The following is a 23648-nucleotide window of genomic DNA, read 5'->3' on the forward strand; positions in this document are numbered from 1 at the left end:
AAAATTGTTGCACATTTGTTGGGATTAACAGTTCTACACAGCATCATAACCTGTTCTCCTACTTACTCTTTCATCGTTGACTCATCCTTTCCAAAACTCAAATGAGTTCATAACTATTTTATGGAAAATAATTTGGTTCAATGTGTCTACTCAATGAAGTGTTATGTTACTTCATTACTTTTATGGTCTGTGTCCAACTCTATGTAATGAAAAAAGAATCATTGTGTCACCACATCTGATGATAAGAATAACAGCATAACACAGAGAACATAGGAACTGTGTGAATACCTTGGAAAGCACAGCTTTCTGGCTTTTCTCCTGCACCCAAGCTGAGCAAAGCCCCTCTCAAATTAAAATTCAACAAAGAAAATATTGTCAGCACTTCTCTTTGAATGAAAAGAAGTTAGTTTTAGATGGACCTCCCTTAAAGACTGAACCCCAACTCAATATGTATTTACTAGCAATGGCCTTGACAGACTTTACTGAAGAAAAGACCTTGTAGAGGCTATTTCCACTTACAAGAAAACATTTGTAGAAAGCAAAAAGCCACAAGTGAGGATCGATTTCTTCTCTCCTTGATTGTTTCTATGATTGGAGAATAGAGTTTCTATTATAAAAGGGAAAGGAATTTAAACATTAATATCATAGGTATATATCAATAAATCAATTAGTTCTGTTATTTTCAAATAAACCACAGTGGTTACTATTTTAATATTACTGAGTTTTAATGGAATATTATTTTAATATTGTATATACTGCTAAATTATTATGAATTTCAATTTTAGGTTCCAGTATTAGATGCAAAATTTCTATTAGTTGTGCTGTATTTAATTTAGGTTTGCTAATTAGCCAATGTTATTCATGTAGTCTGGCCTATAAATATTACTAAAAACAACACAATAATGCATCTATCTTAATAGGCAGTGCAATGTGTAAGCCTAACAAAAAAGAAGAAAATTTATCTGAGTTAGAACTTGTGTAATAAAATGAATATTGGGAGCCTAAGGTGGGTTAGTCTAAAATACTACTAAAATATAAAGAACATGATGAATACATACTCTCAATCTAAAGCAAAAAAAATACATACACACACACACACACACATATATATATATACATACATACATACATACGTACATACATACATACACCATCCATCCCTGCTGTTCCTCTGATCCTATTAACATTACACCATTTGCTATCGTATAAAAACCACTGAAACACAACCATTCCTCATAATTCTTTCAGCCTCTCTTAGGTGTTTAATTGGGACCTTATCCTAGTTCTTCTACCTTCCTAATTTTTTCAATTATAATAGTTCTCTATTATTCTTATTTCACTACTCCTTCATCAATTATTGTAATACTTTAGAATATTTTAACTAAAATGTTGTTCAAGATCTTTTGGGGTGCATTTTTATGTCTTAGGAAAATAGAAGCTATCAAAATTGACTATTTCTAACTCATATGTGACTTTGCATTTAATAGTCTTTTCACTACAGTGTAACATATAGCACACAAGATAAATATAGATTATTTGCAGTTCTTCTCTAGTTTAAACTAAGAGGATACTACTTTTCTAACCTCTCCTATCCTTCCCACTTCCATAACTTTTTCACTATGTTCTACGTGATCATAATTGTAATGTCCTAGGGCCACTTTCTCATTTTCAACTGAACAGAAACAGCTCAGCCTTAAAGTTTTCATCAAAGGCTGTGGAGATATTTTAGCTGAAAAGGGTACCTTATTGCCAAGCCTGATGACTTGAATCCCATCTGTGGGAGGACACAGCTGGTTCTTCAAATCTTGCTGTAACTCTACTTATGTGCTGTGACATGTATGTAGTATACAGAAGCACACATACACATACATGAACATTCACATACACACACACATACACATGTGCCAATAAAGATTCAGTCAAATATTATCTCACCCATGATACTTTCTATGATTCTCCTAGTTGAAACATAATTTTTTAGATAGTTTAGCAGTTTCCCTTATCTATTTGACAGGACATTTATCTCCCACCTGCAATGAAGCTGTTTCGTATCTCTTCTCTACATCGTTATGATGGTGTAGAACTAATCTCACATACTCCAAGGTTCCTTATAAGCAACGAAGCATTATGAAGCATACAAATTAAATTTGAAGGCTTAAACATTCAAGTCACTTTAGAATAAGCTTCTGGAGCATAAAAGACTTGTCAGCTCCATCTTCATCCTGATTACTTTAAAATATTTTTATTTAATTTTTTTGAGAATTTATACACAAGTGTATATATCATACCATGCTTCGCTCCCCATCTCTAGCTTTTCAATGAATAAGAATCACTCAGAGACATAGGAAAAAGAAGGGTAAATCAGAAGAGAATGCATAGAGAAGACCTTGTAAACACTGACTGTCAGTCAATCCATCATGCCCTGCCCACTTTTACACTGTGAAATCTGACAAGAAACATACTTACCCTTCTTTTTTGTTACTATAATTGACATCTTTCTGCAAGTTTCACAAAGTCCAACCACAACAATTTTTAAATGACTTGTACATTTGCTTTTTGTTTAAGGAATTTGGTGATTATCACTTAAGGTCATGGAAATGCAGAGCTCTGCCTAGGCAAAATCTATGGTTACAAGTATAAACTCTATTTTTACAATTCAAAGATGAAACCAGACCTGGGACATCACAAATGCAAAGCACAACACACCAATTTTATTCCTTTTTTGTCCCAGTCCTTGAAATAATCAAGTGTGGGGAAAATTCTGCATTTTACAGAGAAAAAGTTTTACATATCAAGCAATGAACTCAGCCAATATTATTGCGATCAAAGCTCCATAGTTTTATCTACCCAAAAACAAGAGCTAAAGAGTGTCCACTGTAATTACTAAGAACTATAATGTGAAGAAATCCTTGATTGTAAGAGCTTTAGATATATGATGATATATCATAGATAAATAGATGACGGATGATAGATAGATAGATAGATAGATAGATAGATAGATAGATAGATAGATAGATAGATAAATGAGAAAGAGTATGAGATCTTAAACACCTTAAGTTATCTATGTAAAGGTAGAAAGCTCTAGTAATAGCAGATGCACAGATGTATAAGTTTGTCATTTTACTGATGTGAAAGAGTGATGGGGTTCTGACTTCTTTGGTTCAAGAGATTAAGTTTATAATGAAATGCCTTTCTGCAGGCAAATTCCTTGCCTAGAGGATTCATCCTAGTGTCTAACAGGTGTCACTTAAAGCCTCTTTAGGAAGCCATGAAGAATAGGATGCTTCTGTACTTCACCAAATGTGTTCTCATTGTTTTTCCTTGACACCCACTAAAGATTTCACAATGCACAATTATTTGATATAAAACATTCAATCCACGTGAATGTTGATATTAGCATGTGGGGATAAGTAGAATGTTTTTTACCACAGAGGATTGTGATATCTTCTCCTGTACCCAGACTGTGTTTGCGTTGATATTGATTACACTGTTAACCCTTACCTTTCCTTTCCATAATGGCATGAATCTCTCTCTCTCATTCTCTCTCTCTCTCTCTCTCTCTCTCTCTCTCTCTCTCTCTCTCTCTCTTTTTCTCCTCTCTGGTGTGTGTGTGTGTGTGTGTGTGTGTGTGTGTGTGTGTGTGTTTGTTTCTTTCTGTTGTTTTGTTTTTGTTTTCAAGACAGGTTTCTCTCTGGAGCAGCATTGGCTGTCCTGGAACTCACTTTGTATACCAGGTTGGCCTTAAACTTACAGAAATCTGCTTCTTGTCTCTACTTCTCAAGGGCTAGGATTAAAGGCCTGTGCCACCATGCCTAGCACAAATGTTATCTTTGATAGAAATTTTAAGGCTCGAGTTTGCATATTATACATCATTAGTATTCAGTTAACATAGCTCAAATATAAACCAGTGGATAAATTATTCATTCCACCTCTTCTGCATATCTGTAGAAAAACAAAAACATGACATTTCTGTGCATGATTGGAAATCAAGAACTAGGTAGGGTAGGGCTATTGAGGTCTAAAGGAACAAGATTTAGTTTTCTATAATGTAGAACTTGTAGCAATAAAAATTCTACTTTTGAGCTGGGTGGTAGTGGCACACACTTTAAATACCAGCATTCAAGGAGCAGAAGTAGATGGATCTCTGAGTTCCAGGCCAACCTGGTCTACAGAGCGAGTTCCAAGGCAACCAGAGCTGCGCAGAGAAACCCTATCCTGAAAAGAATTCTATTTTTTTTCCTTTATTAACTTGAATATTTCTTATTTACATTTCGAATGTTATTCCCTTTCCCGGTTTCCGGGCCAACATCCCCCTAACCCCTCCCCCTCCCTTCTATATGGGTGTTCCCATCCCCATCCTCCCCCCATTACCGCCCTCCCCCCAACAATCACATTCACTAGGGGTTCACTCTTAGCAGGACCAAGGGCTTCCCCTTCCACTGGTGCTCTTTCTATTTTTGTAGCAAGATAGTATTTCTGATGCCTAAAGATTTTGAATCTCCAGCACAATTTAATTTATCAGTGGTCATCAGTTCCTGCTGAGCTGATTGGCAATAATCCCCTTACCATCAACACTTCACTTTTATCATGTGTGATCTAGATTTATAATAGTGAGCATATAAAACAAGCAAATTGTTCTTTTCCTATTTTATTGGATATTTTGAACAATTGCATGTGTGTGTGTATACATAATATATTTCAAATTATTCTCTCCCTACCTTCTCTTATCTTCTCTTGTTGTGGTTTGCCCTGAAGTTACTGTATTTTGATGCTAATTCCACTGCCCCAAGGACAGCTGCCTAGTCACTACACAGAATTCAGGTGACTTCTCCAGAACCACCTCCCCATTGAATTTGTAAAGAACAGGTGAGGGGCAGGTACAGGATAGAAGAAGGCCTATCATTGGAGGAGAAGAAAGGATGGGCAGGAGAGAAGTTTGAAGGAAGAGGAGGAGACTAAGGGAGAGAGGAGGAGAAGGGGAGATGGAGAGAGGGGAGAAGCCATGGCAGGTGATGTTAAGATTCTGCTCTGTGTATTTACAGGTTGTTATTAATGTTCCAAGGGATGGATGGTACTGGGCTTTGTATGTTTAAGTGGGCAATTATATCTTACCAATTGGATCTAAGATTATTGTGTTGTGTGTTCTTTTTTGTGGGGGTTTGAGTGTAGGAAGGTGCGGCTGGGATGTGTTTCCAACAAGATATCTAGCAGATATCTTGGGACACTGTGGCGCGGACCTAGCGGGGTAAAAGACAATAACTCTTTTTTACATTTATATTTTTACAACAACATTTTCTTATGCTTATTAACATTCCTTCCTCATCTATGCAAGACCCTATCATCAGGATCACAATTTTGTTTTTGCTTTGCTACCAACTTAGTTAAAACATGCTCATCTATATGGGCATTATATAGAAAATGTCCACTGAAGGCTTCCAAGATCACCAAAGGATGCACTACAGAAGGCAATGGCTTCCTAACTACATGAATCTGTCAGTAACAAATACTTCAGTGGTGAGATACCTTGTGAAATACAGATTATGCTTCTCTGAACCAGAGCTCTTATATCGATATATTTTCTTATTCTTCTCCTCTTCATTATTAGGAAGTTTACTCTTGGAAAGCATGAGAAACTACATTTCCAGTGAGTCCAAGCTCTGCTATATAATTCCTTGGAACTGATAAACATATAATATAGTCAATGGCACAAACAATACAAAGATTTTTATCACAAAGATTTTCATTACAATTCCAATGCTTACATTAAGCTGGATACTTCATTCTCATTAGACATGAATGTAAATAAGGTACAAAATAGAACCTGAATGTTTTATTCCATTCTTAGTAAGCTTTATGAAATGAGGGTGGAATACAGCATAAAAATTAAATATTTGCTGTCTTCCAGTTTGAAGGAAATACTGTGCATAAAAGTCAGAAAAATCCAGTGGTTTTTTTGAAAGGAGACCCTATGGTTGTACCACTACAATCCTAAAATATATAAAACAATAGGATTCTAAAATGTCACTTTATATTGCCAGTCATGTTGAATTTGATACCAGAAAAATGAGAATGCAGAGGTCAGACATCGTATATCTCTCTGACAGAAGAGGGATAGTCTCAATAGCAGCGTATGTCAAGCAAAAGGCCAGGGGCCTTCATAACACACTGCCTGACAGGAGGATTTTTGTATCTTTCTAATAATCTCATTCCTAATTCACTCTGAGGGGTTTCTTTGGAGAAACTGCTTTCTTCTTTTCGGTCTTCATGGAGCTAACTTTACTCAGGTGTTGCCTTCCATTGGCATTTTGCTGTTCTTCAGGAAAACCAGGGCCTTACTCAAGAAACATTTATACTTTGAGTTATATCTCCTGCCACTTCATCAAGATGGTACAGATGACATTTATTACTATGCTAACTGCGTATGGTCTTCCTCACACCTACACTGAGCCAGAAGTCCTAATATCTGGAATCCTGGACTGCAAAAACTTTGAGTTTTGCAGTTTCTTAATACTCTGAGTGGTGGATCTGGTACTCTGCAATCCTTTGTTATTTATCATTACACAATCTGTGATTGATCAAAATGGATGGTAAAACCAGTACCCAACTACCAAAGCACTCTTGAAAGAAACTGATTATATTTCTAGATTCCTTCAATGTGTGTGTGTGTGTGTGTGTGTGTGTGTGTGTGTGTGTGTGCAGGGGCACACAGGTCTAAGTCAAGGGTCAGCCTCCAGTGTCATTTCTCAGGTTATGTCTTCCTTTCTTGTTTTTTAACATTCTTAAATTAAAACATAATACCATTTCTTTCATTCCATATCTTTCTCCCAACTTGTAGATAGATAGATAGATAGATAGATAGATAGATAGATAGATAGATAGATAATAATGATGATGATGATGATGATGATGATGATGAAGATAGATAGATAGATAGATAGATAGATAGATAGATAGATAGATAGATAACCTGCTACATTTGTTCAGTGTTGTATGACATAATTGGCTAACCAATTACAAGGCTCCTCCATGGGATAGACTAAAACTATTTCTTTCATTCTCAGTATCCCTCAGTCGTCTATAGTTTTTGTCTGGGGCTGGGCTCTGTGATATTCTCCTTTCCATTATAGTGGATTTACTGCTATTGTCTTTGTTCAGATCTTTTTGGCAACCATAGTTTTGAGGTATCATGAATGAGACATCCCTGTCATTTATAGAATTTATGATCTGAGAGATTTTCTGGGCCTCTCTCTTACATGCTTTCTCCCCCCTCCCCCATGATGGTCACTGGGCCTTGTAGGTTCAGGAATTCTAGTAGATGTATCCATCAGATCTGAGCATGCCAGCAGCACTTGTTTTCTGCATTTGACCAGTTGTGGGTTCCTGTAATGATCTCTATCTGTCACAAGAAGAACGTTTTCTGATGAATACTGTGAACTACGTTTATCTCTGAGCATAAGAGTAAGTATGTGGAACACAGTTAGGAATTACACTGTTTTAGAAAAATCGTAGCAGTCAGTTCTCCTCTAAGATCTATGACCTCACTAGAGCTGGGTAATTGACTAGGTTTCCAGTATCACCATGCTATCCACCTGCTAGGTGAGCTTTAAGTCAAATTAGACAGGTGCTGGTTAACACCAAGCTATGAGTGCTACTATTGACCCTGTACAGATATCTTGCCATATTAGTTATTGTTGTAGTTCAGACTTCATAGCATGGCTGGTACTATTAGTTATATAGAAAGAGATAGATATAGATATACATACATACATACATACATACATACATACATACATACATACATACATACATCAGTATAACTCTCCTTACTTCTTGAGGCAAGATTGTTCACTGCCTTGGAACTCTCCCGGTAGCTCATGCTGGCTTCCCAAAGAGTTCCAGGTACACCTCTATCTAAACTTTGGCAATGCTGGCAGAATTTTTATATATGTACTGAGGCTAGAACTCTGGTTCCCATACTGTATAGCAAGTATTTTATTGGGCTATTCCCAGAGCCTTTCGTGTTTATATAAGGAAAAATGATACAACACTACCAGTCCTTGCTTCTAGTTAACATGGTACGTGAGTGCTGATCAATACATCATGACAAGGAAAAATGAGAAATGGGTATGTTATTTAGGAAGCAAGAAACAAAACTTTAATTTCCCTGGGCCCATAATTTGTCTATATAAGCATCCCAAATCACAAATTATTAATCATAGTCATGACATGCTAGTAAGATTGCTAAATATAAATTCAATGCACACACCATTTAAAATATGTGGCATTGGGATGCCATTCATGGAAGCAGCAAAAAGTATGTAATGTCTCTTATATAATTAAATATACTTAAGATATATAAATAGATGATATAGGCAGACAGATAGACAGGTAGACAGACCAATATCAGTGGTGAATTGGTTCCAGGAAACTGTAGGACACTAACTTCAAGTGCCCCCCCCCAAAGTGGAACCCACATACCTTTGGTATATTTTAAACCATTTCTATATCACAAATAAAATGTGTTATATAAAATTTGCTTACCTTGCTTACTTCATTGTTTAGAATATAGTCCAAGGACAAATGTCTATACCTATTCATACCTTTTCTAAATATTTTTAAATATTTAGTTTTGTTTATGTGGGTATGAGTTTGTGTGTGTGTGTGTGTGTGTGTGTAAATGGGAATATGAGTGTGGCAGGGGTGCCCATGAAGCCTATAAGAGGGCATCAGATAGTCATATACCCTGGATTTATAGGAAATAATGAGCTGCTGAATACAGGTTCTTGGAACCGAATTCAGGTTTTCTAGAAGAATAGCACATCTTTTAAGGAACTAAGTAATCAAGCCAACATCTTTTCCTTGAATATTGTGATGAACAATTGGTTTACTCCAGAATTCACAGCAGAACTCACAACATAGAGGAAGCAACTATAGCTAGATCTGTATGTGTAGTCATAACACATCAATGGAGCTTTCTCTACAAAAGGCACTAAATATGGCATAAATAATTAGACATGTGTACCATGTCCATTTGACTAAGGAAAAGTGGTATCACAAAGACCCACTGATTATTGGATAACTCTCCAAAAATATTTCTAAGGAATTAATTCAAAATGCAGACATAATTCCTCATAGGAATGATGCAGGATTCTAAAGTTTTAGAGGTAAATAAATTTTGACTTGAAACATTTTGAGAGCAAATCAATGTAGAAAGCTTGCTTTTTACCATCGGAAGTTATTATGGAAGGGTAAAGTGTTCTCATTTGGAAGCAAGAGGACTTAAGTTCAGTTCCTAAAATCTACATAAAACCCAGACATGGTGGTGTAAATCTGCAATTCCAGAGCTGCAGAGATGAGAAACAGAGGATCTTTGAGCTTGATGACCAGCTGTTGTAGCTGAAACAGCTAGCTCTCAGTTCAGAAAGAAATGTTGTCTCAAAAATAAGAGGAAACGATAAAGACCAACATTGACTTCTGGTTTCACATTCACACTCACAAACTCATTTATACACACACAACAACAATTAACACACACAACAATTCCCCAGTCCTTATTTCACATCACAATGAAAAATGAATCCTGTATAAATTAATAACTTAATTTAAAATCAAACTTATTTAAACTTGAGACTATTTAAGCTGAAAATAGAAAAACTATTTAACCAAAAAGAAGTTTGCACTGAAAATACTTGATAAATTTGAATTTTTAAAGTATTTTTAAAAGACATTATAACACCATTAAAACCAAAGTCAAAGGTAAGTTTAGAGTAAGAATAACAAAATGGATTTATGGAAATTCTATAAAATTTCTATAAAGATGAATAAGGATATAAATTGATATAAAATACTAAAAAAAATAAGAAAAAATGCTGAAATGGACAATCTATCCATCTGAGCACTAAAACAGGAAAAGTAAAAATGTTGAAAATCCTCAAAGGTCCTTGTTACAATGGCAGAACTAAATGTCTGCTTACTTTTGAAAGTGGTGGAGGCTGGATATGGTTGCTACACTTGTAATCTCAACTCTTGGGAAACTGAGGCAAGAGAAGTGATGCGAGCTTAAAGCCAGCACGGTCTACATAGTAAACACATGCCAGTGTGAGCTGAGCTGTACAGCAAGTGTTTGCCTTGAGTGATGGGAAACAAGAACTTACACATTCCTGCTATATAATTTGAAAGTAATTTGGAAATAATTCCTAACCTATAAGACTATGCTTGTGATCTAGTAATTCTGTTTCCAGAAACCTAACCTAAAAAAGCATTTAGAAAATAATTTCTATACCTAAGCTCAAGAGACGTATGAGGGAGAAGTTCCTAAGATCCAGAGGATGAAAGAGTTTTCTATAAGACCGTTTCCTAGGAATGTCAGAAGCTACACTTATAAAGACTCATGAACATGAATATCTAAACATAAGCTGAACAAGAACAGCAAGAGACACGTCAAAGTGCCTGGGGACAAAACATGAGTCCTCAACCGTACTCAAAGACCCACAGGCAACCAAGGAATTCTGAGAAAGAGAGAAAAAGTCTTTTCCAGAGAAGAGGACAACAATTGGTTATCAAATACAAAAAGGCCAGCTTTCAAAACATGTATGCAAGTAGCATTACATAGACTGAGCAGGCCTTATTTAGGAAAGCAGAAGTAAGTGCAAAGCTTTGGAGGGAAGAAGTAAAATGAAGAAATATGTAATTATAGTGTATTAAAAATAAAAGAAATAAGAAAGAGAAAAGGTAGATCAGAAAAACAAGAAAATACACACATTCACAAATATTTAGAAAGATATAGTACAGAAATAATAATTAGAGGGCCTTTGTAATTATGAAATAGTAAAGAAATAACTATTTTCATTAGGATTTATTCATTTACTTATGCAGTGAGATCAGTAGTGAAAATACCTGATCTATATTTCAATGAATAAACACAAGTGATCTTTTAAAAGTATAACATATACTACAAAACCACATGTCAAAGACACTTTCAAATAAAAATGTAATGTCTGTAGCATTTATGTCTACAATTTTATGATATGCTTTAATGAACACATTTTGCATCAGACATTCCTAGGAGGAAGAAAACTTTTTGCATAAAAATTCTAGATTTTTCTGACATTGAGGCAGAAATACAGAAAATACGAAGAAAATGGCCACGGACAATAAAGAGGAGATGCAAAAGGAAGTATCAAGTAACTTGTACACTCTGCAATGAGACAAGCTGTAAGTTATGGAAAAACAGCCCCAATAATCAGTGTGAGCAGCGAGCACCGGAGGAGCAGGGCTTGATTGCCAGTTGGTACTGGAGTTGTCTCCAAACTTAACTCCTGCCCCATCTCATTGTCTATTCCTCAGCAAACAACACCACGCAATTAAAATACTTAACACTCCCTGATTGCTGCTCCTTCTAGTGCTTGAGATGACATGGTGGTGCTGCAAGACTTCTTAAGTTTTAAATAGAACAGAAGTTTGGTGTTCGTTCTGTTTATTATTGGAATTTAGATCTTTCTCACAGATTGGGTTCCTTGGAGTCAGATGGTGAAAATGTGTGATGTGTAGAATATGTAAAAGAGGTTGACACCTGGAGAGGGAAAGAGGAGGGAGCAGGGCTGGGAAACAAGGAGAAACAGATCTGATAGACCATCAGTCTAGGATACTGGAAGCACCTAGCATCAGTAGCTAATTGAGTCAGTTGGAAGCACCTTGCCTAGTCTCCAGTAGCCTACAGGCTACACCTATCTACAAACTAGATGTAGAAAGCTTAGAAAGCAGTGGGGACAAAGAGAGTCATCTGAAGCTCAGGAAACCTTCAAAGAGCTAAAAGAGAGTCTCTCCTCACCTTATCCCAGCAAAAGGGGAAACGAGTCCTGGAGGGCACATGTCAGGTGGCACATCTTCATCTGAGTCCTACTAAAAAAGAAACACTTCAGGATCCTATTTTAAAAATCACTTATTATGTGCCTCACTTTCTTCATCTATTAAATGAGTCACCTTTAAATGGATTTGCTCTAGGCTTTTTGAAATAGGGAAACCACATTACCAAACTTTGACCACTACCATTTCCAAAAAGAAATTATTCTAGGTCCAGATTTCTATGGGGATTCATCATTCCTCACCTTTAAAGTTACAGAATTAGAAAACCATCTACAGACTCTGACTAGGCATAGTGACTGGCACTTGTTGAGTTTTGCCTACACCAGGGCACTGTGCTAAACTAATTACATTATCTCATTTCATCCATATGGCTCTGCTGTACAGTCTTATAGTCACGTATAGACAATAGTGTGAGATTTACAGTGATAAGACAGTTGTCAAAGTCACCACAAATATAATATATTAAAGAAACATAACTTAAACAAAAGTATTCTTTTTTTTTTTTAATTAACTTGAGTATTTCTTATTTACATTTCGAGTGTTATTCCCTTTCCCGGTTTCCGGGCAAACATCCCCCTAATCCCTCCCCCTCCCCTTCTTTTTGGGTGTTCCCCTCCCCACCCTCCCCCCATTGCCGCCCTCCCCCCAACAATCACGTTCACTGGGGGTCCAGCCTTGGCAGGACCAAGGGCTTCCCCTTCCACTGGTGATCTTACTAGAATATTCATTGCTACCTATGAGGTCAGAGTCCAGGGTCAGTCCATGTATAGTCTTTAGGTAGTGGCTTAGTCCCTAGAAGCTCTGGTTGCTTGGCATTGTTGTTCATAAGGGGTTCTTGATTCCTTAGCCTACACACAAGACTTATCTATATCCAGTGAAGTTTTTTGCTTCTAATTAGCAGAATATTTCACAGGAAAGTGTCTAGGTTATTTCTAAAGATTTGGGCAAACTGCAGTCTCAAACCATAACAAATATCTACATTTGAAAATCATTATGTTAGAACCACAGTAATTCATTATCCCCCCTCTCTTGGTTGTTTTCTGTATGTTGGAGGTAAACTGCAATGCCAAGTGGGCAATTTCTATATATCCTCTTTTTAAAGTCTCATCCATAGCAGCCACTATCAATACGAACTTATAAAGTGAGGTTGGGTTGTAAGCTCATCCATATATACAGATCATTGATTCTGAAGACTGAACATTAAAAACCCTTGCAGCTGAACTAAAGCGCAAAGCTCTCTCAGCATCAGATAAAACTGTTGGCAGAAAATGAGGTTATCCTCTTTTGGCTTCCTTCCAAACTCCTCTGACCTAATCTCTGCTCCCTCCTCTCTACTGTAGTGTCTTCTTAAATTTATTCTCTCTTCTCACAGATGTTAGCTCCTAGTCCTCCTGCAGACCACCACAACTGTTGACTCTGCTCTGCTCTGGTGGATCGCTTCACGGTGAATTCAGATTCAAGCTGAACTATAAGACTCAGGATGAGTCCTCTAAATCTATAGTTGAAAGGAAATTGTCACATAGACTGGCAGGTATTTGCAATTCAGTCATCTTAATGGGACCACTTGTGGAGGAAGGCCCAAAAATTTACACTACAAGGGCCAGAAAAAAAAACAAAACAAAACAAAATAAAACTTGGTTTAGTTCTTTCTGAATCTCCCAGGCAGTATTTCTTATATTATTTAATATATTTGAAATAATTATTTATCAGTTTTTCCTTTCCATTCTTCATCTCTCCTCAAGAATACCTTACATGTATTAACATACTTTGTTTATGTTCTATTACCCAGTCCTTAAAAAGAGTTCAGAAGGTCGGAACAGTGGGTGGGACATACCTGATTATAAATACAAGTAAACTGAGGCTAGTTTGTTATTCGGCCTCACATTCAAGAGGCAACAATAATATTAAAATCCCCTTATAGATCACATACAACTTGAGTGTTGACTACTCTTTCAGATAAAGAAGCTCAACTTCTTTTGAAAAGACTGACACCAACAACATCTCAACGAGATCGATGATTTATCATTCTTTTTTAAAATTTTGAGTCCTTTAAGCATTCTTTAAAATGAATACACTTGCCTTTATCAATGAACATTTACCATCAATCCATAACCATCTCTCTAGTCTTTCATATACTAACATGATGTCTCACCCATCACCCTTTCCTGAAAAGACTTCCATAACAGTCTCTGGAGAAACACACTGTAGGTAGAAGAGAAAGAATAGGTTGACTAATTAAAGCTTCTTCAAGTCTGTGCTTGTAAGAGAAGGTCTATGCTAGCATGATAAACAAGGGCAAGAATAGAAGGAATAATAGGTCATCCTGAAGAGCTCACGGGTGAGGTTAAGAATACAGACCATTAATATAAGGGCAATGACACCCATAAAAAGTCTTTGCATCCATAACCCCCATGACCTACCTATTTCAGCTCTAACTGTGACTCCTTCATAGACCTTCTTGGAAGAAATGCCTAACATATAGCAAATATCTAATATGTGTTGTATATTATCATAATGACAATGTTTGTACTGTGATTTGTTTTAAAACCTCATCTCACACAGAGCTGAGGATGAAGTTCAAATTCAATAAAGTACAGAATAAATTATGGATCTAGTCACCCATCCAAATCATTGAGTGTGAGAAAAGAGCAAGTGAAACGAGAGTGTATATGCCAAGAAACTGAGCACTGTTCAAAGACATAGAAGGTTCTATCAGATTAGCAGACTTTCTCAGACTCCAAGTGCCAAGAGAATAAGACAGAGGACCAGAAATGATTTACCACTGAAACTGGCACAGCAGGCACTTTTTAATTAGGAGAATTAGGAGGTGCTTAATGCTGGCTTTGTGAGAAGAGTTTAATTACTGTCTTTGAAACTACAACCTATACATCCGAAAGAGGCAGTTCAGCATAAATGTAGCCTTCAGTGTGGGCCTAATCCTTAGTTGGGTTTGAGTTAAGTCATTCTAATACAAGGCTAATCCTTGAATGTGTTCCAACATTTCTCACTGTGGCATCTTCTTGGATGAATCCAAGGAGAATACACCTCAGGAATGCTGGCTACTTGCATCACCTCAACATGTCAGCTGATCACTCTTTTCTCCAAGTACTCAGAGAACAGGACAGAGCACAGTGAGTGCCAAGCAGCAGCATCCAGCCTTTGGCAGCTTTTCCTAGAACCACAGTGAAATGTTCCAAAAGCATTAGCCAGAATACTTCACTTAGAGAGAGCTGGCCTACTCACACACATTTATGCATAGAAGGAAATGGTTGGTACAATCTGCTTTCTATTGTCACTTTACTTTTTTCACACTTATTTCTTGCATATCTTTCTCTCTCTCTCTGTTGTGTGTGTGTGTGTGTGTGTGTGTGTGTGTGTGTGTGTGTGTGTGTGTGTGTGCAGAGATAAGAGTACAAATTTAAGAGGTGACTCTCTCCTTCAACCATGGTCACAAGAATCAAATACACTTCATCAGGCATGGAAGCAGGTTCTTTTGCATGTTTTTTCTTTTCATATTATTAGTCCTTTTCCCCATCCCTCAGCTCCTCTCACTCTTTAATACCTTTCCAGCCAGCTCCAACCTCCTCAGAAAGACAAACAGACAAACAAAAAAAAGAAGAAAAGAAAGAAAGAATAAAAGCACAGAGAGAGAGAGAGAGAGAGAGAACACACACAGATACAAACATAAACAAAACTCACAGAAACACTAAATTGGAAAGATAATATACAAGCAAAAGATCAGTGAGACAAAATAAAATGCTCACACAAAGCAATAATATAAATCATCTAAAAAAATCACCCTGCGGCCAATTTTCTATTGACCGTCTATTTCTAATTCTAGAAGTTTTTGGTTTGCTTTTATTTTCTCTTTAAAATGACAGTGTTCTAGATATGAGAGAATGCACAGGTGACAAGTGAGTATTTATCCAAAAGATCTACTTAGTAATTGGAGACTGGTCCAAAAATCTATTTTTGAGAGCCCCCAGATAATTCTAATATTTAGCAAGGATTTATCAACACAGATTAGGTAGTTTGCAAATGACTACTTTGGTTGGAAAAAATTTGGTTGTTTGTTTTTAACACAGTAACAGTCTCAAAATGTTTTACAAGTGACAGTATTAATATATATATATATATATATATATGACTTTGCAAAGATCCTACAGTGTGAGGATGCATTCAAAGGAATGGAAAGATTTCCTCTGTTGGTAAAGGCATTTGCCATCAAGCCTGATAGCCAAAGTCAATCCCCACAAATCACATAGATAAAAGAAATGGAGAAAAACTCTACAAATTGTCACCAGCCTACACAGTACTGTGGTACAACTAGATATCTCAGGCCCCATACCAAACATACACACTAATAGCAAGTAAATGTAATAAAACTATTTTTAAAACATCATGTAGGAGATCTAGCAGATACTATCAACAATGGTTAGGATGTAACAAGATTAATCCAGTGGTGTCAGACCACATAAAGTTCTAAAGGATTGCTGAAATGTTTGCATCATATACATATCCTGACTTTTTAACAAATTCTCAATTTCAACAAGACTTGGTAGACTTTTGGGAGCCACAGAATCTAGTCATGGTCTGATTTGACATTATCAGTGTAATACCACATAAAAAATAGCTACCTTCTCCACAAGATGGTTTTAAATTTTATTATATTTTATTTCTTTCTTTCATGCACATATCTGTTTGTGTCATTGTATACATGCTACAGCTCGTGTGTAGAAATTAGAGAAAAACTTTTTGGATCCAGTTCTGTCTTTCCACCTTAGGGGGCTTGGACTTGGAACTTGGGTCATAATGCCTGGTAAACGGTGCCTTTCCATGCTGAACCATCTCTCCAGCTTTGGCACATGTGAGTCACCCAAGAGTAACCATAGTAAAAGGTCAGAAAAGCAGAAAGGAGATTCTGGTATGGTGCATTTCTCAAACCAGAAAACTGAATTTTAGCAAGTAAAATTACAAACTTATATCAACTCATTAATTCTCACCACAATAGTGTAGTGTTTGTCTGAGATGGTGACCTTTAAACCACTGAGAAAATCAAACAATGATTGGAAAACGAGATACTTCAGATGAGGGCAGATAACCACTCATACCTCAGCTGCCCTTACACTCTAACACTGTATCTATTTTATTAGGTAGAACTTGGAATGTCCCTGACCATGACTCTTCTTAGAATAAATGTCTTTCAAAACAATGTGTGGATTGCTTTTCCAATTGGGAGACTTTTAGGCGAGATAATTATAAATGAGGAACTTGCTACAATGTGTTCTGACATATTCAAAAGTAATTGTATTTCCAACATAACAGGCTTACCATTGTATCGTGCATTAATATTTGGTAATATTCCTTTTAAACTGTGGCAATTTCCTACATCAAAGGAACTTGTGAATCCTTCTTATATGGGAGAATTTATGTTTCTATATCAGGCCTTCCCACCAAGTATACTGGAATGAGGGAAAAAATCGTCCCTGACCAATCTGGCAGCTTCCAGGTCAGGGTAGAATTGTGTTTTTCCCAGTAAAAGGATGACCAAAATCTCTCTAATAAAAAGAATGATCCCCTGAGTCCACCAGGATTATACAAGCTGCAGAGGTTCCAGAGAGAAAATATAGCCTGCCAAGTACATCTAGAGCTCTGAGGATAAAATCATAATTAAACTTGTAATGGCACTAATGATTCAATGCTTCCATGTATTGTCTTATTTAATCTTTGTTCTATTTCTTGAAAGGGAGCATCATCCTCTCACTTTGTACATCAATAAAGTAGAGTGAGACCCTAATGTTAGGGCAGTCAAGAGGCAAAGACTCGAGTCTGTGTCCTGACTCTTCTCAGTACTAACTAATAAGGATTTTTTTCTATAGAGAACATATTTGTGGGCATTGAATTAAATAGGGCTATGTTGGCACATAGAAAACTCTCAATTGCCGATAAATGCAAACTTGAAATTTTATTAATCCTTAAATCAGTCATCTTGGCCTCCGTCTACTGGTTGCAGACTTTATCAGAATAAATTCTCTACATGGAAATATGCCACTTGCTTCATTGGCTCCATCTGAATATCTTTAACCCAATCAGTGAATCAGACATGTGGCTCTTTAGAGGGGATTTACAATTTCTATTTACTTATTGGATTTTGATGAAGGTCTTGGTCTGTGACCTGATAATTGCCTGATCTCATCAAGAGCACCATACCTAGGTATATCGATACCTTGGCTCCCAACATGGAATGCTGCTTGACACAGTGGCCTAGCAATGGAATCTGTGTTGTTATGCTCTGCTAGATGCATATGCAGTTCTACTATGCTTGGACAAACTTGTTGGCAGGAGTTTCTGGCCCTGTGGCCTAACAGCTTGGGCTTATCTTGTTTAGGCAGATTTACTAAAGATCTTTCTGTAGTACTGATGTTATAGCTATTAGAAGGCCCAATCTAAGGTTGATTTCTAGCAGATTCTAATGAGCAAAAGAGAACAAGGTCACTTGCTGAACATCAACTAAGACCTATGCTTACAACTGTCATATGATCAGTTTGATTGCATTACACTGACCAAAGAAGTTAGAAGGCAAGGCAATGCTTTAGTGTTATAAAATAGATTCTACTGTCTGATAAATGGAGATATTAGGTAACATTTGAAAAGACATTATAATAGTGAAGTATCAATTTTTATCCACAAAGAAATACATCACACCACTAAATCATTATCGGAATTATAATTTCAAAAGCCAGACATTGTTACTATTTGGAAAGAGAAGATCCGCCCTTTCAAATTGATACAAAACATTTAAAATAGTGCCCATTTTTATTAGTATATGTCAACGTCACTGTTCTACTGCTATGAAGAGACACCATGCCCATGGCAACTATTTATAAAATGAAAGCATTTAATTGAAGCTTTCATAGGTTTCATAGGTTTAGTTTATTATTATCACAGTGGGAAGAATGGTGATAATCAGGCAGACATGACGCTAGAGAGCAATCAAGAATTCTACATACTGATTGACAGGAAGCATGGAGGGAGAGAGAGAGAGAGAGAGAGAGAGAGAGAGAGAGAGAGAGAGAGAGAGCATCTGCCTTGGGTTGTGATACATAAAAGCCCACCCCCAGTGACATACTCCCTCCAACATGGCCATACTTCCTAATCCTTCTTGATTAGTGCCACTCCCTGATAACTAAGCATTCAAATGTATGAGCCTATGGGGTACCAAACCACCACATTATATATTCATCCTGTTTGCTTCTGATTTTGTAAGAATATTTTTATACAAGTCTATAATGTCCTTTGAGTATATTCTTCCCATACCTTCTTACAATCCCTGGAATCTTATTAACTACATTCTTTCACTCCCCCAGACACTTTCACTTCAATGTCATTTCATGTACACACATAATTTTATATATAAATTTAGAAAGTGGGGCATGAGAGAGATGGCCCTACCCCCTGCCTGAGCAAAGCGGGAAAGCTAACCCTGGTGGTATGGATGTGGGAGAGCTGTAGGACTGATGAGCTCAGCTACCAGTCATGCCCAGATTCAGGGCTTTGAGATAGTCCACCCCAACATCTACCTCATCTATGAACTGTGGGAGTGCTTGAATGAGCCAGTTCTGCAGAAACATGGCTGTGGGATCTTTGTGACACAGGACAACAACAAGATATATGAGGATCCAATATTGAAAAGTATAGCAGAAACCAGAGACCTTGAACAAGACCAATGTCTCATTGTAATAAACATTAATTGTACATATAGCTGTTTGCATGAAAGAATATATATATACTATGGGATCAACAGTGACACACCACAGCTCCTATGGCATTTTTTTTTCTGAGGGAGGATTCCAAGGATAGGAGCCAGATATGGAGGGACTGGGAGAAGAGTGGGATTGGGAAGCAGGACATAAAATTCACACAGAATCATTTAAAAGAGAAAAAATCTAAGATTTACAATTTAAAACTCACGACTGTCTTTCTGAGACTGACTTATTTACATTTTTGTGACTTATTTACTTAATATGAAGTATAACTTTCTATTTTGTTGTGGTTTTATCTGCTTTGGGAGTCAACACTACTTATATATCTAGCTATACTTTAAAGTCATAAGCACCAACAATTTCATCCATTTCTTTCAGTTTTTCAAGATTGTTAGAATAGAAGTGCTTAAGGAATAATAGGAATCATAGGAATTTTCTGAAATACTTTAGAGGATATTTTAATTTTATTAATTTAATTCTGCTCTCTACATTATGGTTAGTTTGTCTTGAATGTGTGTATCTCATTTATCTTTTCAAAGAATCAAGTCGTTGTTATGTTGATTCTTTGTAATATTCTTTTTTTCCACTTCATTAAATTCTGCCCTGAAAACTATCTCTCTAACTATTTTTTCTGTGTTTGTCTTCTTCTATCCTTTTGCAAACAGTAAGATACCTTATTATGCTATTTATATAAAATTTGATAAAATTTGATGTAGAAATCTGTAAAATTTTCCTTTATGAATTACTCCTTTGAATACATATATTTGGATATACTCTGATTTAATTTGTATTCATCCTAGGAATTTTGGATTTTATCCTAATTTTTAATCTATTGATCCATCAAAGTGGGCTGCTGTACTTCCATGTGACATCCACCTATGACATCCACCTATGTTCTATGATTTCTATTGCTGTAGATTCCTGTTATCTAGTGTGGTTAGATAGAATAGAAAAAAATTATGCCTGATTTTTGTATTTGTTTAAATTGTATTTGGCTTTTTTTCCATTGCTTATTTACTTTTAAAGATTTTATTTTTAATTCTCTCTTTCTTTCTCTCTCTCTCTCTCTCTCTCTCTCTCTCTCTCTCTCTCTGTGTGTGTGGTGTGTGTTGAGACCATAAAAGGCATCACAGGGGCTGTTTAGTAGTGGTAGAGCAGGTACACCCTGGGTCCCCAGCTCCGAAAAAAAGAACCAAAAAAAAAAAAAAAAAATCACAATCTCTGGATTCATGGGCCCTTATTAACATGACATGGTGAGTGTAAGAAATCAAATTTAGGTCCTTCTCAAGAGTATTATACACTCTTAATCATTGAGTTGGTTTAAATACAGGGAACACTGTGTACTCTAGTGCTGACCATGAACTTACAAGTATGCTCCTATCTCATCAAAATAATATTGTGATTCTAGTTTCCATCTCTACCTTGGAGATAAGCTTGTGCCACAGCTCTCCCTACCAAACCCCAGGCAGAGAGAGCTGGTCTCCCAGGAGTGCTGAAACACCTTAGATCACAGCTCTCCCCACCCTACAACCACCAATGATAGCAGATCTCCCAGGAGTGCTGCCATAGCTAAGATCAGAGGCTCACAGGACGGACAAGCTCCAGTCAGGCAGTAAGACCAGCTAACAATAGCCATAACCAAATGACTAGAGGCAAGCACAAGAAACTAAGCAACAAAAAACAAGACTACTTGGGATTATCAAAACACAGTTCTACCACCACAGCAAGCCCTGGCTAACCCAATACACCAAAAATGCAACATTCATACTTAAAATCAAATCTCAGAATGATGATAGAGGACATTAAGAAGGACATAAATAATTCCCTAAAAGAAATACAGAACAACACAGGAAAACAAAAAGGAAAAGTAGTCCTTGAAGAGGAAACACATAAATCCCTTAAAGAAATACAGGAAAACACAACCAAACAGGTGAAGGAATTTAGCAAAACTATCCAGATTCTAAAATATATATCTAAAAGGAAATAGAAACATTAAAGAAAACACAAAAAGAGACAACCCTGTAGATTAAAAAAAGAAAACAGAAAACAAAAACAAAACAAAAAAAAAACTAGGAAGAAACCAGGAGTCATAGATGCAAGCATCACCAACAGAATATAAGAGACAGAGAGAGAATGTAAGGTGCAGAGATACCATAGAAAATATTGACACAACGGTCAAGGAAAATACAAAATGTGAAAAGCTCCAAACCCAAAACATCCAGGAAATCCAGTACAAAATGGAAGAATAAACCTAAGGATAATAGGTATAGAAAAGAGCAAAGATTCTCAACTCAAAGATACAGTAAATATCTTCAACAAAATTATTTAAAAAAAACTCCTCTAACCTAAAGAAAGAGATGCCCATAAACATACAAGAAGCCTACAGAACCCCAAATAGAATAGACCAGAAAAGGAATTCTCATCACATAATTCTTAAAACACCAAATGTACAAACAAAGAAAAAATATTGAAAGTAGTAAGGGAAAAGGGTCAAGTAGCATATGGCAGACCTATCACAATTATACCAGACTTCACAACAGAGACTCTGAAAGCCAGAAATCCTGGGCAGATGTCATATAGACACTAAGAGAACACAAAGGCCAGCCAAGGGTACTAGATCTAGAAATCCTCTCAAAAACCATAAATGGAGAAACCAAGATATTCTATGACAAAACCAAGTTAACACAATATCTTTCCAAAAATCCAGCCCTACAAAGGATAATAGATGGAAAACTCCAACACAAGGAGGGAAACTACACCTTAGAAAAAGCAAGAAAGTAATTTTTCAACAAGCAAAAAGAAGAGAGATACACAAACATAATGCCAATTCTAACAACAAAAAATAACAGAAAGCAACAATCACCTGTCCTTAATCTCTCTTAAAGTCAATGGACTCAAGTCCCCAATAAAAAGACATAGACTAACAGACTGGATACATAAACAGGACCCAGGATTTTTCTGCATACACGAAATGCACCTCAGTGACAAAGACAGACACTACTTCAGAGCAAAAGCCGGAAAACAATTTTCTAAGCAAATAGCCCTAAGAAACAATCTGGAGTAGCTATTATAATATTGAATAAAATAGACTTTCAAAAAAGTAAATGGTGGACAAATCATGGAAACAGAAACTAAACAGACAGTGAAACTAGAAGAAGTTATAAACCAAATGGATTAAACAGGTTCCTGTAGAACATTTCACCCTAGAACAAAAGAATATACCTTCTTCTCACACCTCATGGTACTTTCTTGAAAACTTTCCATACGCTCAGTCACAAAACAGACCTCAACAGATATAGGAAGGTTGAAATAATCCCAGGCATCCTATAAGATCACCACCGACTAAGACTGGTCTTAAATAACAACAAAAACAACAGAAATCTGACATATACATGGAAGCTGAACAACTCTCTACTTAATAATAACTTGTCAGGGAAGAAATAAAGAAAGAAATTAAAGACTTTTTAGAATTTAATGACAATGAAAGCACAACATACCCCAAATTATTAGACACAATGAAAGTAGTGCTAAGAGGAAAACTCATAGTTCTGGGTGCCTCCAAAAAGAAAGTAAAAAGAGCATACACTAGCAGATTGACAGCACACCTGAAAACTCTAGATCAGAAAGAAGCAAGTACACCCAAGAGGAGTAGATGGCAGGAAATAATCAAACTCAATGCTGAAAACAACCAAGTAAAAACAAAAATAACTACACAAAGAATCAACAAAGACAGGAGCTGAATCTTTAAGAAAATCAGCAATATATATAAACCCTTTACCATACTAACCACAGGCATAGAGACAGTTTCCAAATTAACAAAATCAGAAATGAAAACAGAGACATAGCAACAGAAACTGAGGAAATTTTAAAAAATCATCAGAGCCTACTACAAAAGCCTATACCCCCCCCCAAAAAAAACTAGGAAATCTGGATGAAATGGATAATTTTCAAGACAGATACTAAGTACCAAAGTTAAATGAGGATCAGAAAATCTATCTAAAGAATTCCATAACCCCTAAA

This window comes from Rattus rattus, chromosome 5, assembly GCF_011064425.1.
Source record: "Rattus rattus isolate New Zealand chromosome 5, Rrattus_CSIRO_v1, whole genome shotgun sequence".
NCBI lineage: Eukaryota > Metazoa > Chordata > Mammalia > Rodentia > Muridae > Rattus > Rattus rattus.